Here is an 18,449-nt window from a genome sequence, read left to right on the forward strand (position 1 = left end):
AATAAATACCTGTTGAATAAAATCAATAAATTTATATATGAACTATAAGACATGGTAACAATAGAAATACAATCCAAATATACTGTGGTCAAATATTGGAAAAGATACTGTGAGTATTTCATTCTAGACACCATCTATTTATCTTGCTTTAAAACATTCTTCTACGACTGGAGAGATGGCTCAGAGGTTAAGAGCATTGCCTGCTCTACCAAAGGTTCTGAGTTCAATTCCCAGCAACCACATGGTGGCTCACAACCATCTGTAATGGGGTCTGGTGCCCTCTTCTGTCCTGCAGGCATAAACAGACATAATATTGCATACATAATAAATATATAAAAAAAAACCATTCTTCTACACCGGGTGTGATGGCACACACTTTTAATCTCAGTATTTAAGACGCAGAGGCAGGCATAGTTTTCTACAAGACCAGCCTGGACTACATAGAGACTTTCAGACCAGACAGGGCTACATAGTAACAGCCTATTGCCAAGAAATCCAAGACTTGAGAGATAGTTCAGGGCCTAAGAGAACACATTACTCTTGCAAAGGACCAGAGTTTGGCCAAAGCCACCACATCTGGCAGCTCACAACCACCTCTAACTCCAACTTCAAGAGATCTGACTTTCTGCATGCCACCAGCACCTATGTTCACACTAGCACATGCCACCCCCCACTACCAAGCACATGCCACACACACATACAAATACATATAACTGAAATAAAAACATGAATCTTTAACAAAAAAATCTGAAAACTCACAAATTCTGTAATAATAGTTTAACAAATAGTATTACCATAAAAATCTCCTCTCCTGCCGGGCAGTGGTGGCGCACGCCTTTAATCCCAGCACTTGAGAGGCAGAGGCAGGCGGATCTCTGTGAGTTCGAGGCCAGCCTGGTCTACAAGAGCTAGTTCCAGGACAGGAACCAAAAAAAAAAAAAAAAAAAAAAAAAAAACTATGGAGAAACCCTGTCTCGAAAAATCAAAAAAAAAAAATCTCTCCTAAGATGGGTACAGACAAAACTGGCAATTGGACCACATTTGAGACCAACTAGAACCACATAGTAGATGGGAATTAACTACAAATCACTTACAGGATTGGTAAGATGTTCTTAAACAAGGAAGATGCTAAGGAAATATATTCTTATAAGTTATAATGTGTCATGATATAAAAGCATAAATTTCTGCTAATCTGTAAAGATCAAATAAGTTGTTTATCAATGTCTCTGCAAGTTTATCTATAGAAAGCTTCTCCACTCAAAGAAACTGGCTTATTTAAGCAAATAAGACTCTCTAAAGAGAGGAGAACAATAGATCAGGATAGTAATAACCTAATATAATAGTCCTCAAAAAAAAAAAAAGGTTGTTTTTACCCTCTGTTCCAAGCAACATTCTGAGTTACGGCATGTTCTCTTTGCTATGCCTATCCATAAAGAAGAATGTCCTACACTGACAAGTCATCAATTATCAAGTTAGACTTGTAAATGAAAACCACCTTGTTTTCAGGTGAAACTCTTGCAGATTGGGGTTTCCAAGCTAATTCCACAGTGCGTGATGATCTTGGGTAAAGTGCAAAAGTTCCTAAAACTTAATATACAAACCAAAATAGTTGTAGACTATTTTATCTCTGTATCCTGCGACATTAACACAGAAAAGCTATCAATAAGGGCATCAAAAAATTAAATTAAAAAATGAGTAAGGTATAAACTCATGAATATAAAATACCCTTATTTCCAGCATTTGGGGTATGTGCTCAATAAAACTTTTAAGTTATTACAGTACTCTACCCTTCCAGTTCAGAGTGAAAATCAAATTAGAATATACTTAGAAACCTTTGAAAACTACATAGTGCTAATAATACTTAAAATGAGCAGCCAACCTCTACAACACAATGGAAAGGACTTAGTAAAGACAGCTATGCTAAAGTCCGGTCAGGGACTGCTGCCTAGTTATGATACAGGGTGAGCACAAAAGCACTAATTCTGACATCCTTCACCTACAAAAGAGGAATGTGAGACTGACTAGAACTCAAATTCCCTTATGGGGCCATATATGGACATAAAGTAGAGATGTGACCATAGTAAAGAAAGATGGAGGTAAAAAGGGCAAGCAAGGGAGGTTCACACTTTAAACCCACCTTCAGCAGGCCTCTTTTTTAAATTTTGGATTTAGGCTCTGAATAAGGAGTTTTCTCAAAGATAAAAAGTAAAAATAAATGCCTTTTGGAATAGACTGGATAGATTTAAACTAATCAACTAAAAATCTCAGTTCTTGCTTCTTGTTTCCATAAGATCCTACAAAGGGAGCCATAAATGCCAACCACTGAAAGGTTCTGCAAACTAAAACTTTAAGGAAATAAGCAGGTAAAAAAAAATTAAAAAACAGCCAAATTAGTGACTATCAAATATAGCCATGTCAGCATGCAGCAACTTAGCCAAGTGTGGCAAACAGAAGCAAAATGCCTAGTAGCTGGGATTTAAAATGTTTACAGAAGAAGGCTTCCTGATTTACCCTGTTCTAGAAGTCTCACGAGAGCCTGCTTGCTTAATCTGTATAGAACAGGATTATGTAAACTTACATTCTTCTTGCTGGCACACCAGTAACAGCTCATTCTATATTTCAATGTGCGTGTCAAGAGGCTGTTCACACTCCAACAAAAAACTTCATTTTATTTGCTTCCCATGGTTATTGCTAAATTTTATTTTTATTTCTTGTTTCTCTTACACAGAGGGTGTATTTAGCCCATGATGGCATGAAACTCACAGCTATCCTCCTAACTCAGCCTAAGTTCTGACATTAGTCACATTTGATTCTTTTTCTTTGTTTTTTGTTCTTTTTCGAGACACAGTTTCACTTTGGAGCCTGTCCTGGAACTAGCTCTTGTAGACCAGGCTTGGTTGGCCTCAAACTCACAGAGATCCGCCTGCCTCTGCCTCCTTAAGTGCTGGAAGTAAAGGCATGCACCACCACTGCCTGGCCACATTTGATTCTTAATTTTAGTATTTACCAAAGGAATGATCTTCATCAAGAATAATAATTTTCATGCAGAGTGGTATTTCTTTTCATCTATTTATAAAAAAAATATACTAACACCATAACAGTTCATAACATCCTGGCAAAAAAAAAAATCTCCCAAATACATATGTATCATTAATCTGATGGTTACATAGTCGTAACTCTAAATATGTGAGCAATTAATTAATGGAACTGAAGTGTTATAGTACACATCTGTAGTTTCTACACTCAGAAGACCGCGGCTGAAGGATAGCCAGTTTGGGTTACCGAGTAGCAGTAACAGCAGTGGGGTGGGGAGAGAGAGGGAAAAGAGGCAAGCAAGCCAAGTGTGGTCAATCATACTTGCAATCACAACACTCAGGAAGCTAAGGCAGGAGGATCTTGAGTTCAAGCCAACAGAAGGTTGCTATGTAGCCAGATCATGTCCCAAACAAACCAATAACCAAAGTAAATGCAATTGCCTTTGAGTGACTTTTATTACATCTCATTACTACAGTCATATTCAGATGTAAAGTGCTATCTTACCTTTATTTAATGGTCATAAAAGATATTTGCTCACTAAATCAAATATATAATGAATTAACGAATGTACACATTTCAGTAATATGACATAATTCATAATGTGATACAAATACAAAGAAAGTCACCTGTGGCCACCCACAGGTGACCTTTTAGGAAAGGCTAAAAAACTTAACTTGGTTTGGGCTCACTCCCATCTCTCCACTCAATACCTTTCCTTTTTCCTCACCTTAGCCATCACTTTTCTACTTAGGCATTTGCTTACAACTGAAGACCTATTTAACAGCTCAAAGTATAGAGGAACCCAGGGGTATCTGTATTTAAAAAGACTTCCCCATAAGAAATCAATGGGGAAAGGACCTTTTAAATGAAATAGTGCTACTGAAACTGGAATATCGTGCAAAAGAAGGTAGCCCCTCAACTTACACTATATGTAAAAATTCATTCAAAATAGATTTAAAAATGGATTTCAAGAACAAAAAATTTAAACTCTAGAAAGAAAAATAGGTGAACATTTGACAGCTGATTGTTACGTCCAGATCGTGGGGTCCCCCAAAACCACTACAGAGTCTGCACTCATATGTAAAAGCAAAAAGCCTTTATTCAAGCTTAAACTTGGACTCTCTGTATGTTCAACGTAGCCACTGAGAACGGAGAGGGATGGGATATATGTGTGTGTGTGTATATATATATATACACACACATATAAAAAAATATGACACATATAATATCATATATATCTCATAGTAGAAGTTGGGGTGAGTGGATTCCAGGGTTCAGGACCTTCACTAGCTGACATTTGTCTAGGGGTCTTGGCAAAAGGGGAATAGGTGAGTCCTGGGTTCAGGAACATCTGGTGATCTTATCTAATGGTTGGAATGTCAGGTACTTCACTTTAAATGCTGGCCCTCCCTGGGTGCTATCAGCTTATGACTTTTCCTGGAACCCTGTGCTGCCTGCAATGGCAGTTGTGCAGGCACAACTGGCCCCATGTGTGGGCAGGCTGCCCTGGGCTCCACAGATTGGCAATGATTTCTTGGATACAATACAAAAAGCACAGCAACAAAAAAGTAGAAGAACTGGAAAATATTCAGATTTAATACTATGAAAGTAGAAGGGGAACTACAACAGAAGATCAACTAGAGCAAAGGAGGAGGAGCTGGGGGTGACATGAACAAATGATATATACATTATAAAAATTCTATAATAAAACCATTATTATATGCTAACTACAAAAAGTAAAAACTGGGGCAGAAGAAAAACTGGGGCAGAAGAAATGGCTCAACATTTAAAAACACTTGCACAGAAAAAAAACAAAAAACAAAAACAAACAAAAAGCTTGCACAGGACCCAGGTTCAGTTCCCAGCACCTACATGGCAACTTAGAACCATCTGTAACCCCAGTTTCAGGGGATAACAACCTCTTCTGGTCTCTGCAGGGACCAGGTACACACATTGTACAAATACATACACTTAGCCAAATACTCATACACATAAATCTGTTTTATGATAAAACTGTCAAAAAACACAGTAGTGAAAAGACAACCTATAAAATAAGAATATCTGAAATCATATATTCAATAAAATATAGACAATTTAAAACTAATTTATCATTAATGACAAAAGCAATCTAATTAAAACTAGGTGCAGATTTGATGTAGAGATGGCCAATAGCATATGAAGACAAGTTCACATTTACCAATCATACAAAACCCTCAAGGAGATGCCTTCTCACATTCAAAGGGAGAGGGTGCAGAGGAGATTCTGATTGAATCCAGAGCCTTGTGTACCCCAGGCAAGCACTCTGACACTTAGCAATTCTCAACCCTTGGTTTTATGAGTCAGAGTCTATGTAGCCCAGATAGTCAAGAACCCCTGATTCTCTTGCTTTTATCTAACAAGAAAGAAAATAAATGTTGAAACCGGGAAGATACTAGAACCCCTTGTGGGCTACAGGCGAGAATGTAAAACGATGTTTCTGATGTGGGAAAAAGTGGCAGGAATTCAAAGCATTATAGCAGAATCATATTATCTCTATGTGCACTTCTGAGTAGGGTAACAAACAGATTTATCTATATACCCATATTCACAGCAGCAGCGTTCACAGTAGGGAAGATGGAAACAACTCCAAAAGTGCCTTGGCCTAAAATGACATAAACAAAAAGTGGCATATACACATACGAAATAGTAATAAATAAATAACTTTAGACTTGGGAAATTTAACACATGATACAAGTCATAAAATATAATGCTAAGCAAAAGCAGCCATTTGTAAAATTAATGAAGATAACATAGTATTTAAAAAGCAAAGCAGAAAAGTTAAAGAAAAAAGGTAAATACTCCCATTTATACCAGATACTTCAAGTAGTTAAATTTAGAGACTGAAAGTAGAATGGTGTTTTGAGGGTGAGGGTAATAACAGGAAGCACTCTCAAGATGAAAGGGAACAAGAGATGAATGGTGGTGACGGATGCTACACACTGCACTAATGTTGCTGAACTTCACATTTAAAAATGGTTGAGACTGAAGAGATGACTGAGTAGCCAAGAACACTGGCTGCTCTTTCAGAGAACTGTGGTGGGCTCCATTGGCAGCACCCACATGGTGGATCACAAATGTCTTTAACTCCAGTCCCAGGGGCTATCCTCTTCTAGCCTGAAGCTACCAGACACAAACGCAAAACAACTTTACTCATAAAATTTTAAAAATTAAAAAACTTCAACAAAAATGTTCAGTTTATGTTTTAAGTATTTTACCATAATTTTAGAAACTTTTTTTTTAAAGCAGGAAGTTAGAAGCACGCCACAGGAACAGAGACTTTCAAATAGGAAGGTGGAGAGCACAAAGCTAGGCTAAGAGTCAACCTCTCCAAGAAGTATGGGCAACAGTGCCTATGACTTTTTTCTTGGAATCAGGGGCAGTGGGAGATCAAACACAGGCAATTTACAAAGACCACGTACTGTCCTCAGGAGTGGCTAAATAAATGGAATATAAACCCACAGGCCTAGAAGAGTTTTCAGAGTGCCTGTACCAATATACTCTTATTTTTTTCCATACAGAGTGGAGGTTTTAACACCAGATCAATGACCTTATGAGATGAATTTAAGTACAAATATTTATACAGCTGCTTTTTAGGGCTTTTTTAGACTCAACCACAAAGACTATCAATGTCTCAGGGTTATGGTTCTCAAATTCCTAAATTTTAAGAGCAGTACATTCTTCGATTCCATACCTCATGAAGCATTGCAAATCTAACCTATATATTGTTAGGTTAATTTGAAGGAATATACATCAAGCTATTTAAAGTGAAAACAAAAGCTATGCACCCAAGTGAAAGGCCCTAGTAACTATTTCCATAAAAGCACAAATACTAGCTTTCATTTCTAGACTTGTCTTTAGGGATTCTAAACCAAGATAGCATGCATTCTAAGATGAGTGTTATGTGTAAGATACCCTTTAGGAAAATGTAAGTAGTACAATGCCGGGATGCTTTAGTCAAGTTTTATACTGACTACCTCTCCTGTTCTTTAATTATGAGTTCCCCCTCCCCTGCCACATTTAGTATTCTGTGATTTTTTTCCCCCTACTAAAATATAGCAATTCCTATACTAGATGAAATACCTTTTTTCTTTTAGGTTTTAGGTTAGGGTCTCCTGATACCTACCCCAGTTTCCAAACAGCTGGGACTCAGACAAGTGCCTCCACACCCAATTAAGGCACATCTTGATCAACAGCAGGTGAGGACTTTATCAATTAGAATGGCTACTAGCACTCTCCAAACCAAAACTAAACCAAGAGAACGGGATTTGGCCTTGCTCAAATCCTTTTCTGATCTATCCTTTCTTGGGAATGATGTAGAAAGTCTTTCTGCATATACGTTGCTTTTATTGGTTAACGAATAAAGAAACTATCTTGGCATGTGATGGGGCAGAATAGAGCTGGGGGGGAGGAACTAAAGTGAATGCTGGGAGGAAGAAGGCAGAGTCAGGAACACCATGTAGCCGCCACCAGGAACAGACTTTACCCAGTAAGCCACATCTTCGTGGCAATACACAGATTAATGGAGATGGGTTAATTTAAGATATGAGTTAGTCAGAAATACGCTTTAAGCGATTGGCCAAACAGTATTGCATGGTTTCTGTTTGATTATTTTGGGGCTGAGCAGCGGGGAAACGAACAAGTGGCCTCCCTACAACATTTGGAGTATTGTTAGACTCCTCCCATTATTGTCTGGTGTTCATGAAGTACACTATTCATGTTGACAAAATATTCAGTCCTATGTATTTCTTATTAAAAACAATTTCCCCTCTTATTTGTATTAAAGCATACTTTGTAATAAAAATTAGAAAAATAGTAACAAAGAGAAGCAAATTACCCATGTTTCTACCTTATAAAAAATTAAAACTTTGTAGTTTCTTCCTTTCAGTATTTCTTAACTTATTAGCATTTAAGTTCTTTACACCAAGGTATTTATTCCAATACCTTTTTCTAAGGAGGGATTCTATAACTGATCTTTACTAACTGTCTTCTAAGACAGAGAAGCTAGAATACTGACGAAGTTAACTGACAGTTTATGATATAAAATCATACTTTTGTTTTTAGAAATGGGATCTCACTGACCTGGAAAATTCCCAGGTAACAAAGATGCCCTAAACCTCAGAGATCCACAGGCCTCTACTTCCTAAGTGCTGGATTAAAGGTGCGATACCACACCCAATATGGGAGCCAAAAGAAATGGGTCTGTTCACCTTGACCGAATGTCAGAGAATTCAAGTCTATTCCTGCTCCTTCAAGGGGAGGGGATTTGATCCAGGGAGAGACTGCCTACAGGATACTTAGTCTAAGGTGTGGTGGTCCTTGCACGCCCACTCAACAACAGAATGTTCAACTCAGGATTTAGTTGCTTGACTTTTCAGGTGTGGAAGTAGGTAATTGCTCTGTTTGTCCTTTATTTCAGGGTGAATCAGTCTTTCGCCTCCTTCCCCCTCTTTTGGATTTGCGCGGGTATTCACTGGATTCCCTCCCAGTTCTATTCTGTGTCTCTGTTCCTTTTCTTTCATTATCTCCGTTCCTCCTGCCTAATATTTTTAATCCTCACACACCTCTACCCTGGAAGGTGCAAACCCCGACAGCACAGTTTTATTTTCTTAAAAACTAATGTTCCCATATTTTTCAAAGGAGAAACTAACAAAGGTATTAACATGAATTGCTATAGAGGACCACTTCTACCAAATTAAACTAGTTTAGTACAACTCAATAAAAACAGATACTCAGGGAACAGAGAGATGGTTCAGCAAGTAAACATGCCTATTCTGATAACCTGAGCCCTACTCCCTTGGGGGAGGTCAAAGAACCCTTTCACAGGGGCCACCTAAGACCATCAGAAAACAGATATTTACATTATGACTCATAATACTACCAAAATGACAGTTATGAAGTAGCAGCAAGAATAATTTTATTGTGGGGAGTCACCACAACATGAGGATTGTACTAAAGGGCCACAGCATTAAGGCTGAGCCACTGCTGCAGAGGCAAAGATCGGACTTCCACAGGTTGTTCTCTAAGCTCCACACACCACACACACAAATTAAGTATAACTTTTTTTTTAAAGGAAAAAAACAGACGCTTTTCTATCAAGGAATTTAGTACCTATTTGTGGTAGACACATTAGTAGCCATATTTTTTAATAGGACTAAGGAAGAAAACAGGCCCTAAATATAAGGCCTGCCTAGACTAACTCCAACTAGTCCATATGTATGAAAAGTAGAAGCACAACTTGGTCCTGAGTCACTGACTTAAAATCAGTTAGCTAAATCTTAGTCCTTTAATATGGACAGAGTTGATTGGACCAATTCTACAGTCTTCTGCAGTGTTTAAACTACCATTTTATATACTTGCTTATTTAAAATACCAAACAAACAAGCAAATAAAGCCTTCACAGGGCTGGAGAAATGGCCCAGTGGCTCTACAGCTTAGAATACTGAGTGCTATTTTAGAGGGCTAAGGTTCAATTCCCAGGGATTATATGGAGGCTCACAACCACCTACTACAGTTCTAGTGGATCAGATGCCCTCTTCTGGCTTCCACAGGCATCAGTGATACATGGAGTACAGACATACAAGCAGGCAAAACATCCATATAAATAAAACTAATTTTACAACTCCATTAACAGATATACCATTCTAATGTATAGAGAAATTTAACAAAAAAAACTTTTAAGACATAAATAAGCATATTATGAAACCTTTTCTATGCTTTCAAAAAATAAGAGATGTGCCTGTCCATATCATGGCTACACATTAAAAACTAACTTTATCCAAAGGGGCCTTAGTTCTTGAACATGTTCTACACATCCTTGAGATTTGCTATTAATTCATCCTTTTGGGGGGAGGGAGGAAGACTTCAAATAATTTAATATTCTGGTCTGATGTAGTAACTTTGGGCCCTGTATTTCCAACCTCCTAAAGGGCTGGAAAATAAAGGTCAATCACACCAGCAGCTATTATATCTAAAGAGTTCAAGTTCCAACAAATTCTCTGGATAATAAAGCTTCATGAGTTTCCTTTAGTCCTGCATATCACTGTCATAACTCTACCCAGAAAAGACAAACAAAATCCTATGGAGCTCTTCTATGTGCTCCTTGGCTAATTTTCATCTGTATCTTTCACTACAACAAATCCAAGCTCAAGAGCTTTCATGTGTTCTGAGCTAATCCAGAGACTTACTGAACCAGAGTAGTACAGACAATTCCCAAACATGCAGTTGGCATTAGAAATGAAGACAACTCACCCCACCTCCTTCCTGACCAAAAAACAAGGTTATCTAGACCTCCCCCCAAAAAGTAATAAAATTAAAAAGGCATTATTTTCTAATTTTCAATCTTCCTTTCATGTTTCCTACATCTTTAGTGGGATATAATTGGCAACTGTAAATTACATTTCCTAAAGTCAAGAGTATGCATGCTACTAAGCTCTGGGCAGTAAAATATGAACAGATAGGCAAAATCTGCCATATTCATGTTACCCTCCCTAGTATTGGGGCATCAAATGTCCTATATTCTTAAAGAAAACTGCTTAATTAATGCACTTGTGAAATAGCACAGTTTCAACTGTGATCCTTACAGCTAAGCATGAGTGGGCAACAGACCAAGACAAAGAATCCAAAGAAGTAAAATACCACTAACCATGATGGAAGAGCATCAAAGAATTATCTGTAGGAAACTTCAAGGTTGCAGTAAATCATAGTAAACTTTGAAACCACAGGATTTCAAAGGTCATATGCAAGTCTAACGATAGAGACAAACAGGTGAGGAACAGAAGTAATATCAAAGAAGGTGTAAAACTCTGGAGCAGTGATTCGCATACCCGAGCATCAAAATCATAAAGCAGGCCTAGGAAACAAAAGAGACCACTGAATTCCAACTTAAATGATCGGGACTTAGAAACTACAGGTGTTTGGTTGGGTAGGGCTGGGAATTTATATTTTTAAAAGTTCCCAAGTAATTTAGAAGCTGTTGGTCATGGGCTGATTCTGCTGATATTTAAAGTGTATGCAGTGGGGAAGTGGAGTTAGAGACTAGGGCAGGAACACGGGTAAAAAGTGTATGAGGAAAAGAGAAAATGCTGGCACACAGTGCCCAGCCTGGAAAAAATTCTGTAGGAGTATGTTACAGGTGACAGTCTCTCACTCCTCCTCCCTTCAAATCCACATCAGATTAACAGTCTCCTTCGAACTCACTGTCATTTGCCATTTTCAAGGTAAGTAAAGTAAGTATAAACCACAATGAAAGGTTTGTCAAAGATAAAAGACTTACATAAAACTAAATACTAGATTCTACATTAGACACTGACAGAATGCAATCAAGCACAGAGAAAGCAATAAAAATCAGGTTGGAGAAGAAAACCGACAAAATAACATGTAAAAGGAGATATAAGCTTTAGGCAATAATGAAATAATGAATGTGCTTTTAAAAGGTAGAAGGGAACAGGGAAGGAGAGAGGAAGCAGTGATGTTAGAAAGAGAAAAATTCTTAAGACTACAAAAAAAAATACAGAGCTAAGGTAACATTCTAGATGTAGTAGATGAACAGAGATAGCTGAGGAATGTCACAGAAAGTCTTGAGTATTAACCTTAGAAGCTTAAATTTTACTTTAAGGAAATACACAATGTTCGCAGAAATCTTCATCTTGTGTATTCCATCTACACATTTTACTATCTTTCTAAAACTCACAAGGTAAATGAACACCAATGATACGAACTAAAAATCCCATGGAACAAGTGAAGTTCAAAAATATGTTCTACCTTGTTATTAGGGAGATGGCTCAGTAGTAAAATGACTGCCCTTCAAGCACGATGCCCTGAGCTGGGGTCACCAGCACCCATATAGAAAAGCCATGATAGCATGTACCTTTAATCCCAGAACTGTGAGGTGAATCTCTGGAGTTCACCGGGTATCTGGCTAGCCTAGCTGAATGGATGAGCTACAGGTTCAGTGTGAGTGCCTATTTCAAAAATTAAGGTAGCTGAGGAGGACAACAAACACTGACCTCTAGCCTTCACATGTACACACCCATACATACCTACACACAAAGTCTATTTATGTATATACACAAGTATATATATGTGTGTGTGTGTGTGTGTGTGTGTATACTTTCCTATCTGTTTGTTCCATTTTCTGCAAGTCTCTCTTCTCACTAAATTTAATGTAATTGCAAATGAACATAAAAAGAAAATTTAAATTGTCAAAACTTCTGGACTCTTCCCTTGCCTTCATGCTGTGAAGTTCCCATATTTAGAAAGAAAATCACTACATTCTTCAAGATACTGAAACTAATTCAATTTAAGTTTAGTACACGATGCTTGTTTTGGAGGTTTTTTTGGCTTTGAGGCTGGTTCTCATGTAGCCCAGACAGGGGCCTCAAATTCACTAGGTAGCTTAGGATGACCTTGATCGTCATCCTCCTACCTCTACCTCCTGAGTACTAGGATAATAAGGTATCTACCACAACAGTCACAGTGCACTATACCTTAGCTAACATTCTAAGAAAGCTAATTTCAAGAGAATTTAAAATGCTCTCTGCATGACAATATACAACCCCTGTCTTATGACTAAACCTTCTAGAAGTTTCTCCTAAACCTTCAGTGTGATCAAAAAAGCAATATTCTGGTTTATTTTCTAACATCAGACTTTTTGTCCACCCCTGCTCACATGGAAAGTCACGGGGTCAGATGGTAAACTTCAGTTCAAACACCAGAACCCACATTTAAAATAACAATAATAAAACCTGGTTTGGTGACACCCACTTGTGTTGGAGAGGGCAGAGGGTTCCATGTCCTCTCTAGACAGCCGGCCTAGCCTATTTGTCCAATTCCAATCCAGTGAAAATCTGTTTTATAAAAACGGTGGATGGCGATGGTGGCGCACACCTTTAATCCCAGCACTCGGGAGGCAGAGGCAGGTGGATCTCTGTGAGTTCGAGACCAGCCTGGTCTACAGAGCTAGTTCCAGGACAGGCTCCAAAGCCACAGAGAAACCCTGTCTCGAAAAACCAAAAAAAATAAAAAAATAAAATAAAATAAATAAAAACGGTGGATGGTACCTGAAGAACACTCAACGTTGTCCTCTGGCTTCCACAGATGCAAGCACATATGCAGAGCCATGGAGCCAAACTGGCTTTAAAAAGGATTTCCATGAACCAGTGAGACAGCTCAGTGGACCGTGATTCTTGCAGCCAAGCCTGATGAAATGAGTTCAATACCTGGGAGCTACCCAGGAGAAACCTGAGTCCTACCAGCCGTCCTCTGGCCCCCAAACATACAAACAGATGTAAATTGTTAGAGGGAAGAAGGGAGACAGTCAGTGGGTAAAGCACTTGTCATCAAGCATGAGGATCCAAGTCTGATGCACATTCAAACACCAGAGCCCACGTGGTAGGAGGACCAATTCCCCCACAAATTGTCCTCTGAGTTCCTTATATGTACACTCACACATATAGACACATGCACACTAACTAAATGAATGTAATTTTAAAAAATAAAAGGTTTCTTAAATCATCTCTACCTGGACAGATAAGAAAGCACTAAATTTAACAACATTATATGGCAACATTTTTAACTACTTCCTATTTTCTAAGGAAGTGCCAATTTTCTAAGACTACAATTCTCAGAGGAATGCAACTTTAAAAGCCACAAAATTATATCATCCATATAACTGTTAAGACATTTAATGCTGACACTCTTAAGAGGCCCAGACTAACTTCTGTCTTATGTTTACCAAGCTCATTTGCAAGTTTGCCCGCCCTCTCTCGACATCTCCCTCATGCCTATTATGACTATGTGATCCCCCTCCCTTAATGTCCACGTTTAAATCTGTACTTATAAACTACAGTTCTGGGGCTAGAGAGATGCTCTGTGGTTAAAAGAACTTGTTGTACAATCTTGAGGCCTGTTGTCCAAATCCAAGCATCCTGCAGACACCTGTAACTACAGTTTCAAACAGACACCCTCTTATTAGGTAGAAATAATGGAAAAAAAAACTGCCAGTAATTCGGAGAAACATAAACTTACAAATGCAAACCTTTGTCCTTTTTAAATGTAGCTCACAAAAGAGTTAGGACCCTGGGTCATGAATCAGAAGTAGGTAAAAATCCTAGATTCTTTTGTACCATGAGACCCAGCCAAGTAATATCATTTCTGCAAATCTGTTTCTTCATAACTGAGCCTATTGTATATGGTACTTTTGAATATTAAATGAGAAACCACTTAGCAAAGAGTCCTGGAACATAGTCCATACTCAGTAATTTACCAATTATTAAATTTTAGAATAAGTGTTAAACAGACAAGTAGTATTTAATATTCTTTTAAGTTTCAGCCAAAGCTTAGAATCCTATGACTTATAGTTGAGATGAGATACAAAACAAACTACAAAAAGCCATTTTGCTAAGGATAAATACTAAGTGAAAATAATTGTATTATACAAGTGTAATTGTCATAGGCAGAATCTTAAGTTTAGAAAAATAACTCAATATGCATTAGCTCAAGTATCTATTATTACAAAGCCTTGGTCTTATTTCTCTAATCACTAAAGAAAAAACCAATACATTAAAAAAAAAGTCAAAGGCAGGCATGTAGAATGTTACTAGACTGTTTAAGCTCTGATTTACGAACCAAAATACACCATGTAGGGAAAACTGTGTGAAAGATGGCAGAAAACCATCACACGAAAGATGATAAAACACCTCTCTTTCCTAAACACTACAAAAATCAGATTTCCATGAGATCTTCAGACTTTCCTGTCAGAAGACAAAAAGTCCCTAGCAAGATCTTCATTGCCACAATCATATTTCCAGTAGAACGAACCTCAAAGCAAAACCTATGAAAACCACTCTGATGGGTGGCTGTTGGGATAATCACTCAGCCATCTTCTTCAGACTGGAAAATAAAATACCTGACATACATATTAAGACTAAGCAGCGGCCACCCATTCTCAGTAGTTTATTTTTATCTTATTCTAGACAGAGAAACTATTTAAAAAGTCAAATTCTGGCAGGCAAAAAACTTTATTCAAAAAATATAAAAACTAATTCAAGTTTATCTCATGCCAACAATAAAAAATACCATCAGTATGTAAAGCAAAATTTTTAAAGGTTTTTTTTTTTTTTTTTTAAAGGCAGGGGAGAAGGCACACAGAAGTTTGCAATCATGAAGACCTGAGTTCAGATCTTTAGCCATGCAAAATGTGACTAAGGATGGGTGCAGCGGTGCACATTTTTAACTTCAGTGCTTTGGGGTGCTAACAGACAGATCCTAGGAGCTAGCCAGTCTAGTCAAAATGGCAAGCAAGCCCCAGGTTCAGTGAGGGATCATGACTCAGAAGCTAAGATAGAGAGCAACTGGGAAGACACTGGACATAGACGTGTGGTCTCCATACAAAGTGCAGGAAATTCAGACTACTGTACTTTACACGCATTCATTCAATTACTCACTAGCACTACAGGTAGGTGATACTACAGTTATCATATGTAGATGATTAAAATGAGGCACCTGAAGTCACTAACCTGTCCAGGGTCAATCAGTAATGGTAGAAGGCAGGATCTTGACTGAAGCTGTCAAATATTCAAATCAACTACAACATTCATTCAACATTCATTCAACAACTTTTACTAACAGCTTATTAGGTACTAGGCACAGTTCTAAATACTGACAATAAAATTACGAATAAATCTAGTAAGATCTCTAACTTGTAGTTAGGAAGAGCCAACAAGTCTAATGGGAAAAAACTAACAAGTGAAAATGTATATGATAATAAATACAATGGAGAAAAAGAACAAAATCAAAAATAAAACAATTTAAAAAAGCAAACAAAACAGTCAAACAACAGGAAGAGAGAGACTTGCTTCTATTTCAGGGACGTGAAGATCCCCTGAAGTAAAGAGACAACTGACATCCCCAGAAGAGGTGTGCGGTTAACTACCTAGGCAGCATCCTGAGGCCAAGCCGTAAAGAGTCATGGATATTGGCAGCTGTCAAATCATTTGATGCCTTGAGGGTGGGGATAAGGGACTTAGATTCAATTCTGTATGTAACCCAGAGCTTTTGGAGGATTTTAAGCAAGAAAAGATCAATCCAAGTTCTTTTTCAAAAGATCATTCTGATACTTATGTGAGAACAACCGAAATAAGGACGCCAGCACCAATCCCACAATCCAAGGAGAGCAACACTCAAACTGAAGGCCTAAATCTGTGTGTAGTTTACAAGTAGATGAGATATTAAAAGAATCTGTGACTTGTCTCTAAAGACTTGAATCATCATACTCTCATACTGTGTTCAAAAGGTAAATTTGTAAAACATCCATTAACATCCACATTAATGTTTCAGTTGGCACCATTATTTCTTGTAAAAGAAAAATACACCGTAGGTCTTTTTTTTTTCCATTTTTCAATATTCTGTTTAACCTGCCCTGTGATTTATTTTGGTTTCTGTTTGAGGTGGAATCTCACTATACAGCCCCTAACTGGTCTGAACTTCACTATGTAGACAAGATTGACCTCAAATTCTGAAGAGATCCATCTCTGTCTCTCTAGTAGTGCTGGGATTAAAGGTGTGTGCTACCAAGCCTGGCTTTTCCTGATTTACAATCCCTTACATTCTAACAAAGCAAAAAGAATCACACCAACAACCTTCAGAATCTGCTCACTGGGAGACAACAGGTTAGTTTTCTTCTCGGGCTCTATCTCTAGCATAACAGGCCCAGCTATGGTACCCTGTGAAGAGTGTACCAGGAAACACTGAGTACACATCGTCTCGATAAGTGCCTTTCATTGAAGAACTAACTTACCAGTCAGCTACCCAAGCTGGAAAATAAGGTTTTCAAACTTAAGAGTGAAAAACTTGCCCAAGGTCATACAACTGTCAGAGACAAAACTCCAAACCCCTATCTAAATCCTTTGATTTTTTTTCCATTTCAGAAGCCATTAAAGACTGTATGTATAACTTCAGTAAAGGCAGCATGTAGTCACTGGAACTCACTAACAGTGACTGGTTGTTGACAGATCTTTTTTTTTTTTCTTATTTGAATCTTAGTTTTCAAAGGGGTTGAAAAGCAAACTAACTTTAAAAATTATTATTTTTCTACTTGAGACGACATAGAACTCAATCCTAAAAATGATTCCCATTATTTTAAAAAGTGAATAATCTTAGAATAATCTTAAAGGTGACCCCCATATTTTAAAGTGACATACAATCATTATTTACCATAAAAAGGAGTAAAGTTTCATGACAAGATACACGAATTGGTACCGACTGACCTCAAAGAACCTAAAAGACACAAACAAGAAATCACAGTAATTCAAGAAAAATGGCAAATAACTAGCCTAAGCAGGTAACCAAGTAAGTGCGTTGTTTATAGTCTGTCCAGCTGGATGGAGAGCTTAAGGGAAGCTTCCAGCACAGGTAGGGAGGGGCATTCTAGCAGCATTTGCCTGGGCAAAGGCCTGCCAATGTGAGAAAGCGGACTCCTAAGTTTTAAAGCCCATGGAGGGCAACGTTTAGGCTGAGCTAATGTATACTCCACAGGAACAAGGCTACAGCAGGTCTCACTCTACCTAAAGGAGGAACTGGTGTGCTCGGAAGACTAGAGAAGCCAGAGACCAGTCAAGATATTTAAGAGTTGTTACACAGCCCTTAACAGTTACAAATCCTTTTTATGATGTGTTTCTATCTCTATATGTCATTTCTACTCTACGCATGGCCCGAGAAAAAAAAACTGGAGTAAAATTCTAATCAAGGTGTATCACCTGTCATGTTTCTTAAACAATTAAGGAACGCTGTTATAGGAAGGTCGGCGCTTTCCAAACCGGGGACAGGAAAAGAAGAGCCCCCAAACACAGACAAGTGGCCTCTCCATCGACCCCTCGGCTGTTATTTTAACGGCACATCCAAGAGTATAGAGAGCGCCTGTGGGGACACATTTGGGACACGTGTCCTGAAAACGAGGAAGACAGATAAATAACAAGGAAAAGGGGAGTGAGAAAAACACTGCATCCGGCATGCCTGCGAGCAAGGGAGCGGGAGAAGCAGGGGTAGAGAGACCGAGCGGTGAGTCCAGGCTGGAGGACCGCGACGCCGCGCCCGGGCGCCCGTGCCACGTTCTGCGATCGCTGGGGGAGCGAACACTCGAACGCGCGAGTGAATGAATGGCCGGCGAGGCGCCGGCGCAGCAAAGAGTGAGTTGCGGAGCCGGCGGCGGGACCGGGGAAGCAGGGCCGTGGGCGCCCGGGGTCGCCTGGCGACGGAGCGCGGGAGGCAGCGCCGGGGTGGCCGCGCTGTGGCGGAGAGGGAATGGGAGGTCACGCGTTACATAACCCGGCAGCCCGAGGCGCAAGGACGGCGCGACAGGCAGCAGGCCTCGGAGCGGC

General features: G+C 38.8%; 1 protein-coding gene across 2 annotated transcripts in view; it reads right to left on the reverse strand.

Annotated features, from left to right (window-relative positions):
- Nucleotides 1–17,334, reverse strand: part of Rev1 (REV1, DNA directed polymerase) — a 70,463-nt gene extending 53,129 nt beyond the window's left edge. Inside the window, exon 1 of one of the 2 annotated variants that reach the window (XM_005359957.2) lies at nt 17,287–17,334. The gene's annotated coding sequence lies outside the window, so the exon portion shown is untranslated. The remainder of the gene's footprint in view (nt 1–17,286) is intronic. The other variant, XM_005359956.2, reaches the window with a different exon arrangement.
- Nucleotides 17,335–18,449: the final 1,115 nt, after the last annotated feature.

Source organism: Microtus ochrogaster, linkage group LG2 (assembly GCF_000317375.1).
Source record: "Microtus ochrogaster isolate Prairie Vole_2 linkage group LG2, MicOch1.0, whole genome shotgun sequence".
Classification (NCBI taxonomy): Eukaryota; Metazoa; Chordata; class Mammalia; order Rodentia; family Cricetidae; genus Microtus; species Microtus ochrogaster.